The 15,424-nt window shown below is 41.0% G+C and overlaps 1 protein-coding gene across 1 annotated transcript in view; it reads right to left on the minus strand.

The window, feature by feature from the left end:
* The window catches only part of serpini1 (serpin peptidase inhibitor, clade I (neuroserpin), member 1), a 46,059-nt gene extending 31,351 nt beyond the window's left edge, over positions 1-14,708 (minus strand). The window contains exon 1 of the mRNA XM_084065542.1: positions 14,654-14,708. The gene's annotated coding sequence lies outside the window, so the exon portion shown is untranslated. The remainder of the gene's footprint in view (positions 1-14,653) is intronic.
* Positions 14,709-15,424: the final 716 nt, after the last annotated feature.

Raw genomic sequence — 15,424 nt, forward strand, 5'->3', positions numbered from 1 at the left:
GCACACACACACACACACACACACACACACACACACACACACACACACACACACACACACACACACACACACACACACACACACACACACACACACACACACACACACACACACACAAAAAGAAAAGTGGCTGACATGTAATTATCATAATTAGGCTATCCATCGTCATCATCATCATCATCTCTTCATCATCAGCCAGAGACAGTGTGAGACATGAAACGTACCCTTTTGTCCTCTATACAGATCTACAGTACATTATCCAATGAGACGCTGACATCCAGACGTGCTTAGTTCCCTTACTGATTTGACATGGATCTTCAGAAAGTTAACCCATGTGTCATTTTTGAATTTCTTTTGGCTATTTTCGAAAAACCTTGAACATGTGTGCAAATCTTGAATATGTATATTTTTAAACATTTGTAACTCAAATCTTTGCTTCTGGGGATTCTACAAATGTCTTCTAAATCGTTTTAATATATATATATATATATATATATATATATATATATATATATATATATATATTCTATATCAGTGGTTCAATTTGAGTTAAAATGTTTTGCTTTAAAAAATATATATATATTCAAAGATTTGGACACATTTCCAAAATTATTGAATAGCCAAAGAAATGTAAAAATGACACAGATGCGTTCCCGGTCTTAATGGGTTAAGGAGTATGAGACACATTGAATGTATAAGCCTACTTTTTTGCGCACCAAAAAAAGGCAATCTATACAAGCTCACAACGAGTTGCATTGCGACACTTTGTGGGCTTGCAGTTGTAGATCTGCTATTTTCGTTGCGTGACACCGTCATAGAGTCCAGTTCAGTTTCATGCAAATCCTCTTTTAAATCAACATTTCTTAATAGAAGAGAACCCGCCTCCAACCACCACATTTGTGTTTGATGTATTGTATTACATTTACATACCATACAATACAGATTGGTTAAAATAATGTATTAGTCATGCACAAAAAAATGTATACGATTTGGAGGTCTTGCGTTCCTCTCTTCCTTCATCATTTCCTTCCCTGTCCTTCCTTCTTATACAGTAACAAATCAGCCCCAAATTTGTCTCCAAGCAATCTGAATTCAACATTTACTTGAGTAAAAGTACAAAAGTATTGGTATCAAAATGTACTTAAAGTACCAAAAGTAAAGAGTACTCATTATGCAGAATTTCCCTTTTCACAAGTTTTCAAATGTATAAAATAGCAGATCTACAAGCTCCTGAACATGTAGATCGGCTATTTTCAAATGGCCGAAATGTAAATAGGGCTGAAGTGGGTAATATATGTTTTGTAAAATCTACTAAGTAACTAGTAACTAAAGTGTTCAATAATTGTAGTGGAGTAAAAGTAAAATATTTGTCTCTGAGATGTAGTGGAGTAGAAGTAAAAGTACTGAAAATTGGAAATACTCCAGTAAAGTTAAAAAAAATACCTCAAAATTGTACTTAAGTGCAATCCTTGAGTAAATGTACATAGTTACTTAACACCACTGGTTACTAGAGGTCCCTCACATCTAGAGTTCGGGCCCACCACCGTTCTGACCGGTAAGCACATATACATGGAGATCTCTGTATCTGTCCGTCCTTGTCCCATGCATGCCCCCTTTTGTGCCCATATATGGAGCTGACTGATTTGTTTGCGCCTGATGCCATGACGACACATTGAGGTTAGACAACACACTCCATATTTGGGCGTAGCTGCATTGGGAACTCCTTATATGGTTATGGCTGAGTCGTAGTAACATGACTGTGATGACGTGCTATTTTAAAATAGGATTGGGGAAATATGAGTCAGGGACCGAGATAATCGTAAAAAAATAAGAAAAAAAGAAAGTCAAAGTCTGCATGTTTCATCTAAAAGTTTGACCGTTCAGTCTAAACTAAATTGTACTATAATTTACTAAAACAATTCCAAACTGGGGCTCTGGTGCGTATTACTGCTGCTTCAGCATTCTTGTTTTATGATGTTACTCATTTTCACAAAAACATTAACCCATTAAGACCGGGAACGCATCTGTGTCATTTAGATTTAGATTCTTCTTTCTTTGGCTATTAAAAACAATGCAGATATACAGTACAAGCTCATAGCTATGAGCTTGTAGATCTGCTATTTTTGGAAAAATCTTGAACATTTGTGCACATTTTTGAATATATACTTTTTAAAGCGAACATTTGTAACTCAAATCTTTGCTTCTGGGGGTCCCTGGAACAAAATATTTTACAAATGTTTGCTTTGAAAAAATACATGTTCAAAGATTTACACAAATGTTCACTCGGTGCCCCGCTATGAGCTTGTATATCTGCTACTTTTGAATAGCCAAAGAAATCTTAAAATGGCACAGATGCGTTCCCGGTCTTAATGGATTAAAAACAAATTCTAGGCCATTATCAAAGGGTGCCTTCTCTGCAAATATTACTGTATACTCTGCTCCCAAGCACAGTCTAATAATGGAGCGTGTCGAGGGAATCAACTGTAGTTATAGAGAACAAAGACTTTTTTATTCTCTATTACCATCTGTCTCCAAGCAAGCTGCAGAACAATAAGCAATACATGTTTGCTGTGAGTTATAAAAGAACAAAAATGTAATTTCTGTCCTTTTTTTCCTCTCTTTCCCTCTCCCCCGCTTCATATCACCAGATTTCACACCACGAGCATTCACAGGAGCAAATTAAAATATTCACACAAGCGCCTGGCAGCATGCCAGAAGAACGCGTACGCACACACAAACCATACATGCCTCGATGTACTCTGTGATTCTCCTCTCCTCTTTATGGACAATACAATCCTCAGGGGTCATTTGACTCACAGAGCGTTAAACTGAATTCAAACATAGTTATCTACAAGCTCACAATCAGGGGGTCATCAATGTGTCCGTACACGGACAGACGTGTCCGTGACAAGACTTGTCCATGTCTGCGGCAAATCTTCTATTTAAAATATAAGAATATTAGAGCCAGTATACAGTGGCTGACTTGCCAGTCTCCAGGTTTTCTTCAGAATAGGTAGTTCACCAGGATTTAATGAATGCAGAAATACCAGTGCTATACTGGTATACTTCTGTACTTTACTTGAGTTTATAGCCTCACAACTTTTACTTCAATACATTTAAAACAAGATTTATTTTATTTTATTCTACTACATTATCATTGGACACCTCTTTACTCAAATCAAATCAGAATATAATTGCAAGTCACTCATCATCATGATATTGAATTATCCACACTGTTCATATTTACAACAGGCACTCTTATCAAGATGCCTGCTGTCCATTGTTGTATGCTGATGTATAAAATAGTGACCTGATTTTGACTTAACAGGATAAGAGCTGGGTTTCCCAAATGTCCTTTGACATTAACACTCTAATAAAGACACTGCCAGACAGGTATTCAAACCTTGTTAAACCAGGTAAACAGTGGCGGATACGTGCCTAATGACTGGGCCTGAGTTTTTTAAGCTTATGAGTAACGACCGGTGGATGATGTCAATATGACATTATTGTGATTATTCTCACCGTCTCTACTTGTCTTTAATGCTTTGAAAAGTTCAAAGCCATCACTTTGATTTAGAACGTGAAATAGAAAGTAGACAAAAGTGCAGAGATGGCCATGGAAATAATAACAATAATACACTTGACTTTTAAAGCAATTTTGGAAAATGGGTTACAAAATGCTCCATCTTCCCTCTCAGCTTTCCTACTTACCATCTTAATCAAATAAAATAGAGTTCAAAGGGACTAACCACTCTCCCTCTTTAAAAACAAAAAACACAGCATGTGTTCTCTTGGAACATGTGTCTACTGGACTAGTATGCATTAGTATTTTATTTATGGTAATATTATTGACCACTCATTTTGTATGTCCTTAGCAAAAATATAGTTTGAGGGAAATCCCAGGGGTTGATGACACAGCTCACAATGCGTCGCATCGCGACACATTGTGAGCTTGTAGATCTGCTATTTTCAAAAGATTTTTATAGATTGTATACATTTGAAAACTTGTGAAATGAGACATTCTGCATAATGAGTACTTTTACTTTTGTACATTTTGATACCAATACTTTTGTACTTTTGTACTTTTACTCAAGAACATTTTGAATTCCGGACTTTTACTTGTAACAGAGTATTCTACAGAGCAGTATTGATATTTTTTACTTAAGTACAAAATGTGAGTACTTTTTCCACCACTGCCATTTGGTTCCATTTTGTACACTCAGAGTTAAATCCACCCTCAGAACTGCTTCTATGTACCGTGTAATGTCTCCTTGTTTCTCTGTTTAAACAGATAGTAATCAGCACTCATGCGGGTGATGAAGAACGCAGCCACAGTGTACTGTTGAAGTGGTGTGGTCTTAAAAAAAAGAGACTGAACCGTATTTTGGTACACAGTAAAAATCCTCAGTGTTGATTTATATCCATTGCGGGTCCATTTGGTTTCATTTGTACATTCTCGAGTCGGAAGTTAAACTAGCGCTGAGCATTTTACTGTGTAATTGCTGTACCTTACTTTATCACTGATGACACCTGAGACAAATGCTGAAAAATGATTAGTTTTGTTAAGTCTTCTGGCCAGAAGGAATATTACTCTTTCATCTTATGCAATGAATCTCTGGTCTGCCCTGTGCTATGGTTTGAGATGATGGTACGTCGCAGTCACAGACCATTTGAAAGAAACATACCTGTATATTAGGCCTGTCACAATTATTACATAAACGTCTAATCTCAATTATTTTTTGCATAATCCTCATAATCGTTTCCATGTTGAAACCTTTTCACACATTTTCAAATATAAAAAAAAGCTGAAATAGCAGATCTACAAGTTTACAACGCGTCGCAAGCTTGTAGATCAGCTATTTCTGCTATTTTTATATGTATAGAATTATTAAATATATATATTTTAGTTATTTGTAATATAATTTCTTTATTACAAAGCTCATAATGTTCCAATATTCAATGCCAAACACACAATTAAATCGCTAATTATTTGAGTGACAATTAATTGTCAACTTAAATGTTTTATCGTGACAGCCCTACCTATATGCAGAAAAACAACAAAAGTAATGCTAGCTGTGTGTACATTTTCTTTCTTGTAGCCTACAGCCTCATGTTGTCTACAAAATGGTAAATGGTGCATAGCGTCTTTCTCTACAGCGCTTGTGTCTTTACAATGTGCATTATACCAATGGCAGAGGAAACCATGCAAGGCACCAACCAGCTCACTGAGAGCAGTTATAGGGGTTCAGATCGGTTTCTTGCCCAAGGACACTAACCAGTGGTGGGAAAAGTACACAAATGTTTTACTTAAGTAAAAGTACCAAGTACTGCAATGTAGAAATACTCTGTTACAGGTCTATGTCCGGAATACTAAATTGGCTTGCGTAAAAGTACAAAAGTATTGGTATCAAAATGTACTTAAAGTACCAAAAGTAGAAAGTACTCATTATGCAGAATGTCCCATTTCACAAGTTTTCAAATGTCTAAATTGTATAATCTTTGAAAATAGCAGATCTAAGTTCACAATGCGTCGCATCGCGAAGCATTGTGAACTTGTAGATCGGCTATTTTCAAATGGACGAAATGTATATAGGGCTGAAGTGGGTAATGTAAAGATTGTAATAATAATCAAAATCTTCAAAGTAACTAGTAACTAAAGTTTTCAAATAATTGTAGTGGAGTAAAAGTACGATTTTTGCCTCTGAGATGTAGTGGAGTAGAAGTAAAAGTACTAAAAATTTGAAATACTCCAGTAGAGTAAAAAATACCTCAACATTTTACTTAAGTACAGTACTTGAGTAAAGGTACTTAGTTACTTTACACCACTGACACTAACCCAGGGGGGGAGCCTGGGATTAAACCCGGGAACCTTCCAATTTCCAAGTGGTATACCGCCAAGGCGCTCTACGGCCCCTACAATGTGGATGGTAATCCCCTTTCCCTGCTGTCGACACCATCCATTTCAATGGACTTATCCTATACAAAAAGAAACTGACACCCTGTGTAGATATAAAAGCCTGAATCTACAGAATGAAGCTAAACACACGAGGCTGAAAGCAATGATTGGGCGTGTCCGGGCGGGGGTGTTATGAGTGACAGCTGTCACTCATGTATCATCAGCGGGTGTGTGTCTGCTTGTTGAGGTGAAGAAACTGGCAGAAGAGACAGAAGCGCATTTTGAACATACATATGTTAAATAGCAGCAGTAAATGGGAGAAATGGGAGACACACACCACACACACGTGAAGAAAAAGGCTCAGCAGCGACTGTACTGGCTCCGCCGCCTTAAGAAGTTCGGAGTAGGACATCGCATCCTCAGGCTGTATTACAACAGTTCGGTTGAAGGCGTCCTAACAGGCTGTGTCACGGCCTGGTATGGGAACTGCACTGCCCGAGAAAAGATCAACCTACAGCGAGTAGTACGATCGACAGAGCGTATAATGGGAGGCGAGCTCCCAGCGCTCCAAGAACTGTACAAGAAGCGGTGCGTGGTCAAAGCCAAGCGCATCATCAAGGACAAGCACCACCCAAGTCACAAACTGTTCAAACACTACAACGACCGCGACCGGGCAAGGGGCCCTACCGCAGTATCAAGAGTACCACCACCAGGTTCTGGTGCAGTTTTAATCCGGCTACTGTCAGACTGCTGCATGAGGCATGAGCCTTGTTCAGCAGCCTGACAATAGGCGGTACTGTCGAGCTGGTCGCGGACCTTTTTTGCTCTTCTTGAACACATCTGTGTATTATACCAGGGACAAATTACTTGGACTTAGCTCCTCCTTGGACATACCTGTGGACTACACTAGGTACAAGTGACTTTCTTCTTTTGCTCTCCCTCATGGAACTACTTGCGGATTATACCAGGGTCAGTCCACTTTATGTGGATTATGTGGTTGACACGCACTGACTTTTTTGCACCTTAATCCCATGTATAACGCACTTTTTAACGACTTTTTTTTGGTCTTTTATTGTGCTTTTCTTTTTTTTCTCTAAGCACCTTAACGTCCATAAGTATATCATGCACAGTATACATTGCTGCTATGCTCGGGCACCTTCGTCATATTTTTTTATCTCAGGTACTAAATATGTAGATAACCTGTTTGGGCTTTTTGTTGTTCTCTTGTTTGATCTCCTTCCCACTTGCCCACCCCTCTTCTTCACCCCCCCTCTTCTTTCTATGGAAATAACGTTGCGATGGGAATGATGTACGAAAACAAATTTCACCCACTTCTTTACCTTGTAAACCTGTGATGTGACAATAAACCTGATTCTAAATGGGAAAGGAAGAGAGAGAGAGAGACAGAGACAGAGAGAGAGAGAGAGAGAGAGAGAGAGAGAGAGAGAGAGAGAGAGAGAGAGAGAGAGAGAGAGAGAAATATCCAGGTGATTTATCAGTATTGCCCTTCTTATTAAAAGGCCAATGCCTATTTGTTTTAGTAAAGAGTACAGCCTAGTAATTTATTAGGTGTTAAAACTTGGATGGTGTGCGTTTAGTGACAGTGTTGCTGTCCATGGTGCTTAAGGGTGCATAGATGTAGTGTAGTCGGGGGAGTCGGGCGGACAATTGGTAAAACAAATATATATATATAGACGACTGACATCATAGATGACTGATGCCACAGGCTTGGCCACATGTCTGAGGTCCACACCAGGCTTGTTCCCATGTGGATCCAGAGATCCTCATGATTAAAGATCTAAATGTTTCAAGCCACATGGGAGGCCGTAGCCAGAGGCTGGCATGAACTAGCCTGATTATCAGCCTGAAGGCTGCGTGGAGCTTCAGTCTGAAATTGGCTCCAGTGTCTGCGATTGCAAGGGGAAGGGGATTCGTATTTCCCTAAACCAATCACAAGAGATCCACGGATCCGCCTATACATCTGACGTCATCGCACAGCTTGTTTTAGCAGATATTCGCTGATTGGCTTGTCGTTAGACCCACCCCCACCTCCGACTCTCATTGGACGGTACTCGAGGGTATCGAAGATATCCTATAGGCTCACATTTCAACACCAGACCAAGAGGCAGTCCACTCAGAGAGTGGGCGGGGTCTATGGTTTGGAACCAGGCTAGGTATGAACATGTTTTTGAACCCCTGGTCTATAGGATCTATACATTGAGGATCCCCCATAACATCCCCCATGTAGTTAAAGTGTACAAATGGAATCAAATGGGTCCATTTGGTTCCATTTGTACACTTTGGGAAACACTGATATAAGTGTTTGTGTCAAAATACACATTGTGTTCCAATAGGTTTCTGAAATGGGCCTCCAAATGGCAAAGGCTGCCACTGCATGTTTGCAGCAAAATACAAGACAAGTTTTTTCTTGTGGTGATGTTTGTAATTAGTAAGTAGTTGTAATGAGGTCTGTGCCCTTGTGTGTATCAAAAAACGATTGACAGAATTATTGAGTGACGTGTTGTGTTGTAAATGTTGCCAATAATTGTCGGCGTTGAAAGCAGCAGAGCTAATTGAGGTGCTCATTAGGTCATGGGTCATAGAATGTGCCTGAGGTCCCATGGTGCTCTCTGCTCTCTCCACAGGGAGCAGCAGAGGTCATGCTCTTATTAATCGCTGTTAACAGACAGACAGACAGACAGACAGACAGACAGACAGACAGACAGACAGACAGACAGACAGACAGACAGACAGACAGACAGACAGACAGACAGACAAAGAGATAAATTACATCGATTGAAAACAAAACAGAAAAGACAGAAAGAGACGGAGAGATAAAGAAGAGATTAAGAGAAGAGAAAAAACGCCCTCCGGGGGAAATGAGGATTAAATGTAAATAAGGTAGTTAATTTGAATTCTGAGCCAGTGCTATCCATTGACCCCTGCATAGCCTAGCATGTTTTACTGCACTGTACACGGCCATACACGCACTTGCACACGCACACACTCACACCCTTACACAACACACAGACACACAGACGAACGCACACACGCACGCACGCACGCACACACACACACACACACACACACACACACACACACACACACACACACACACACACACACACACACACACACACACACACATTCACACTCTTACGCATACACACACACACGCACAATACCATGGAGCTGTGGGACTGTACTAGAGAGGTTTTGAGCTGTAATTGGATCGCCCTCTATTTGGGGTCAGTGGTAAAAGTGAAAAGACTGAAGGCACTTTCCAATGGACTAAAGACCAGGGAGACAGGACCAGGGCACAGGAAAGGTTACTGTTAACTAGTCCTAGGAGAGGAGAGGAGAGGAGAGGAGAGGAGAGGAGAGGAGAGGAGAGGAGAGGAGAGGAGAGGAGAGGAGAGGAGAGGAGAGGAGAGGAGGCAGCCATGCAGAATAAGACATAAAGGCTTACATAGTTAAAGGGAGCGTATATAGTGCAATAATCATAGAATATGGACAAACAGAAATGAAGGGAGGCTAGAGACAGAGAAAGAACACGTCAGAAAACAGTGAGAATCATGAGAATCATGAGTGAGAGATGGAGAGAACAGAGGGAGACGAGGTGATAATAAGGGAGCTATTTTCAATCTTTCATGGACTGTGAACAGTGAACTCCTTCGCTTGAGAGGGCGGGGGGGGGGGGGGGGGGGGGGGGTTAGTCATAGAGGAGGAGGGACAAAGCCAGCCGAGCGGGGATGCAGGAGGGCAATGATGTGGTAGCAAGCAAAACAATTAAGAGAATACATCACATGGCTGTCATTACTGCAGTGGTGTGAGCATGAGGGAGGAACATACAGTAGGTATATGCCAAATCACTTGAGACAATTATGTGACTTATACATTCCTCCAGCTCAGGGAGAGAGAGAGTGTGTGAGAGTGACATGTAATGTTAATGCTAAAGAAAAGCTTGCTGTGATTTGAGGTAGGGAGGGAAAGACAGACAGACAGACAGAGAAAAACATATAGAGACCATGGCAAGAAAGAGGGAGAGACTGAGATAGAGAGAGATCGGCCTAATAGTGTGAAGGAGTAAGATTCAGAGGAGAGAGAGAGAGAGAGAGAGAGAGAGAGAAAGAGAGAGAGAGAGAGAGAGAGAGAGAGAGAGAGAGAGAGAGAGCGACAAGAAAGGGAGTCGGAAATAGAGAGAAGGGGGGGGGTTTAAGAAGAGAGAGAGAGAGAGAGATGAGGTGATGATAGAGGGAGGTCAGGAGTCTGCCTCAATCACTCATCCCTCCAGATCAACAATCCGCCCGACCAACCAATCAATTGACAGATCAATTTCAGGACCGTGTGTGTGTGTGTGTGTGTGTGTGTGTGTGTGTGTGTGCGTGCGTGTGTCACACACACACACACACACACACACACACACACACACACACACACACACACACACACACACACACACACACACACACTCTCAGTCTCCCCCTCTCTCTCTCTCACTCTCTTCTCTCTCTCTCTCTCTCTCTCTCTCTCTCTCTCTCTCTCTCTCTCTCTCTCTCTCTCTCTCTCTCTCTCTCTCTATCTATCTATCTCTGACACCCTGATTGGACTCCTGACCTCCTCTCTCCGTACTCCCCCTCCCCGTTCCTCTCCTCCTCCTTCCTCTGGCTGAGGAGAAGCTAATCCCCTGTGCATTCACCACACTGGCTCGTTACAGAGGACAAACCTGCTGGGTTCCCTCCATGTGTGCCTACAACCTACAGTGGTGAATATTGTTACTGAATTATAGGGCTGGCTATTGGCTATTGCAGTCAAAAACCAGTGGTGGAAAGTAACTAAGTACTTTTACTGAAGTACTGTGCTTAAGTACAATTTTGAGTTATTTGTACTTGAATTCCAATTTCCAATATTTTTCCTTCTACTCCACTACATCTCTGATCCAAATGTTGTAGTTTTACTCCACTACATTTATTTGGAAACTTTACTCGTTACTTTGTATATTTTGATTATTATTACAAAAAAACATACATTAACAACTTCAGCAACTATATACATTTCGGCCTTTTGAAAATAGCCGATCTGCAAGCTCACAATGCGTCGCAACGCGACACATTGTGAGCTTACGTGGTTTGATGGTCTTGCGTATCTTTCCGTGTGTCGCGCACACCTTGCGTTTAGGCGCTCTGGTACTGTACATGCCATACCATACTGGCTGCAAAAAAACGTCGTCCGCACACAACCTGAGTTTATCAGCGGGCAGCCTGTTGGTGTGACCGTGGCCCTTACAGAGTATTTCTATATTGCAGTATTGATACTTTTACTCAAGTAAAACATTTGAGTACTTTTTCCACCACTGTCAAAAACCCACAAATCCTCTGTATACCAGGATAAAATACACACCAACTATGAACCATTTGTTTGAAGGGCAGATCTCTCTCTCACTCATTGCAATGGAAACATACTGTAGCGATGTCTATTGGTATCCTAGTGGTAACATCACAAACACCAGGCTGGGAATGTGATAAGCTGCTGGTAACAGATGTTGTCCTAGTTATTATGAGCAGAGTGGCACACAGGAACACTAACATGCATTCCAAAAGTAGCATTCAGTACAGTAGTATTTATCTCTAGGGTGAGTTTTCATATTTTAACTGATTTCCTCAGCTCTGTAACAATATGTGCTTCACTGATGCCAGATTTTCTTTCTTTCTTTCTTTTGGGATGAAGCTAATAAAGTGTGGTTGTTTATTAGCCTCTGTTATCTTCAGTACAATGTACATAATACAATCCTCAGTGTTAATGTATTCATTTGTGTAGATCAGATTCTTCTAGACAGAGAGACAGACAGACAGAGAGACAGACAGACAGACATACAGACAGACAGACAGACAGACAGACAGACAGACAGACAGACAGACAGACAGACAGACAGACAGACAGACAGACAGACAGACAGACAAATACAGTAGAAAAACGTACATATAGACAAACACGCACGCACACAAGGTGCAGAGCAGTGGTGTAAAGTAACTAAGTACAGTTAGGATTTTTTTATTTAATGGAGTATTTCAATGAATTATATGTATACTAGACCATACCCGGTCGGCGCAGCGCATCCGTGGGGGAATATGCGCACATGATCTGGCAACCCGGGAGGCAGTTCGTCCCATAGCTGGGCAGCCCCGTAACCATGGCGACAGTGTTTGACACAAAAACGCTAATAAGAAGCTGAGATTTGATGAAATTGAAAAACGGGCTTCACAGTTGCGTTCAGATGGTAATGGTCAATGGCTGTGTGCAAAATCAGAGCAATTGGTCCAGCCAGTGAGGAGAACCGGGTATCTTCACTCACATACTCACCACCACTACAGAGGTTACTAGAATTATAGTATGATACTTTTTCTTCTACTCCACTACATCTCAGAAGCAAATATTGTACTTTTACTCAACTTCAATTGTTTGAAAACTTTTGTTACTACTAGTTACTTTGTAGATTTTGATTATTAATACAAAAATGCATTAACCACTTAAGCCCTATATATATACTGTATACTTTGGCTATTTGAAAATAGCCGATCTACAATCTCACAACGCGTCGCAAAGCGACATGTTGTGAGTTCAGCAATTTTCAAAGGAATTTCATATATTTTATACATTTGAAAACTTGTGAAATGGGACATTCTGCATAATGAGTACTTTCTACTTTTAGTTTATAAGTACATTTTGATACCAATATTTGTGCACTTTTAAGTAACATTTAGAATTCTGGACTTTTACTTGTAAGAGAGTATTTCAACATTGCACTATAGATACTTTTTTTTTGCACACGCATACACGCACACCACACACACACACACACACACACACACACACACACACACACACACACACACACACACACACACACACACACACACACACACACACACACACACACACACACACACACACACACACACACACACACACACACACACACAAGGTGCCGAGTGAGAGCACTGCAGTGTGCAAACCTGGTCAATTCCCTCTCCAATACCCCTCTGGTTTCACAAAGCTGATGGTTTTAAGGGGAGTATTTAATTATTGAAATGCAATTAATGCTCCGCTCACAGGAGATCAGTGGAACACACACACACACACACACACACACACACACACACACACACACACACACACACACACACACACACACACACACACACACACACACACACACACGCGCGGTTGGAGGGGAGGAAGCTCGTATAAGCCATCAGCAAAGATTAACCAGTGACATTGTGATATGATACCAGATTATGCACTGAGATTAAGATGAATGGTTACATTCTGCTTCCATGCCATTTAAAACATAAGCCCATAAGTGATGCATTATCTCGGTTGTATATAGACAGAAAAAAAGAGGGATACAGAGATTAGATAAAGTGCGATAGGGATGGGGAGAGAGAGAGAGAGGGGTGGGCGAGCAACAGAGAGGAAGAGACAGAGATTTGATGCGTTCATGTTTTGTATAGCAACTGTTTCACTATACATTCTGGACACTTTGGGACATGACTACACAATGTACAGTTTTATTTCTGCTATTTTCACATGCATTAAATTATTAAATATGTCAATAATTTCTTTGCATATTTCAGTTATTTGTCATATCTGCCCTGTGCAATTTTTGATTACGAAGCCTATGTTCAAATGTTCAACGCCAAACACACAATTAAATCGTTAATCGCATTTGAGTGACAATTAATGGTCAACTTACATGTTTAATTGTGACAGCGCTACTCTCTCTCTCTCTCTCTCTCTCTCTCTCTCTCTCTCTCTGTCAGTATTCTGAGTTTAACCTATTTTAGGACAGGTCTCTGTTAGGACAATCTCTCAAACACACACACACACACACACACACACACACACACACACACACACACACACACACACACACACACACACACACACACACACACACACACACACACACACACACCCTCCTGTTAGTTAGAGAATAACAAGTGGAGTGTGTGTGTGTGTGTGTGTGTGTGTGTGTGTGTGTGTGTGTGTGTGTGTGTGTGTGTGTGTGTGTGTGTGTGTGCGTGTGTACGCGTGCGTGCGTGCGTGCGTGTGTGTGTGTGTGTGTGGGGGGGGGGGGGGGGGGGGGTGCGGTGTGTGTGAGACCAGGCTACTACAAGAATCTGCCTCATTCATCCACATGATGCTCAGAATAAAGTGCGTGCGCCTTTGCCTTGATTTCAAGGGCAAGAACTGCACCGCAATGTCTCGTGGGTTTGTTTCACTGAAAAAAACAACAAGCAACGCGATCAAAGCCAGGCTATCGATGATCATAATGGCCTCGGGGTGGTGGAGTGGACACAACGGCTTTTAATAACGTTTAGAGAAATATTGTATATAGCTTTGCCAAGAGAATGCCCACCCCCCTCTCCCTCACCCTCTCCCGGTTTAGATCATAACACGTTGATATAGGCTAATAATAAACTCATAATTTAATAACCACCACAACAACCCCTTTTGGATTTGTTCATAAAATAACGTGGTGTTCTTTAAAAAAAAAAACACACACACAAGTATATTTCTCAAGCCTTAAAAAGAAGGGGGAAAATGTATTTTCCCCCCTTCTTTTTAGGCTTGAGATATATACAAAAATCACAATAACAACCGTAATTGTGAATCGAGCAGGGAATGTGTGTCTAAAGGCTGTACAGTTAACAGGTTTCTCTGTAGTGTGTGTGTATGTATAGATCGCTCTCTTACCAGTTGAACGGTGATCAGGTCCAGGGATGAAGGAGGAGGATGCTGTGATGCTGCGCTGCTCTTGCTCCCTCTCTTCACCACCAGTGTTGCCAGGTTCTGAGAGAGAAGCAAGCAACCGGGTCTATGAAAAAAAACACGCCCAAAAGAAGCGAGACCTGCTCCGCCCTTTAAACGGATGCAGGATAGGTGGGAAGTGGGCACAACAGGGATATCTGGGCAAAAAAAAGCTATTTTGTCCAAAATGTAAAAAATATATATATTTGAAAATTGCTCTTGAGTAAAGTAAAGTATGTATACTCCTATACATGATGGGAACATGCACAGTTCATCATTAAATCCTTAAATGTATCCTTCCAACTTCTTGTTTATGCCGCAAAATGACTGGATATACAGGTTCAAATATTATTATTTTTTTAACATGTTGGACAAAATAGCCAATTTTACATCGAGGTGCCCACTTATCCTGTTACCATTTAAACATATACATTGGCTACTTTTTAAAGTTTGGGGTTATAGGGACAAATACTGTATTTCGGGGTCCATGACATGACATTTTTGGGAACCACTGCATTAAATGATAATTTAAAAATAAATGGGAAACAAGCCCAAATAAGCACCCCCCCGCCCCTAACTTCACAGAAGACACCCCCAAAGTAGCCTATAATAAGCGGACATGGCAACGCTGTCCACCGGGTCGCTCGCGGATCATTTGCTGCAGATCCCGCCCCCTAAGCGCCGATTGGTCCAGTAAATTAAATAAACAATATCTAC

This window comes from Gymnoscopelus microlampas, assembly GCF_963454915.1.
Source record: "Gymnoscopelus microlampas genome assembly, chromosome: 8".
NCBI classification, from domain to species: domain Eukaryota; kingdom Metazoa; phylum Chordata; class Actinopteri; order Myctophiformes; family Myctophidae; genus Gymnoscopelus; species Gymnoscopelus microlampas.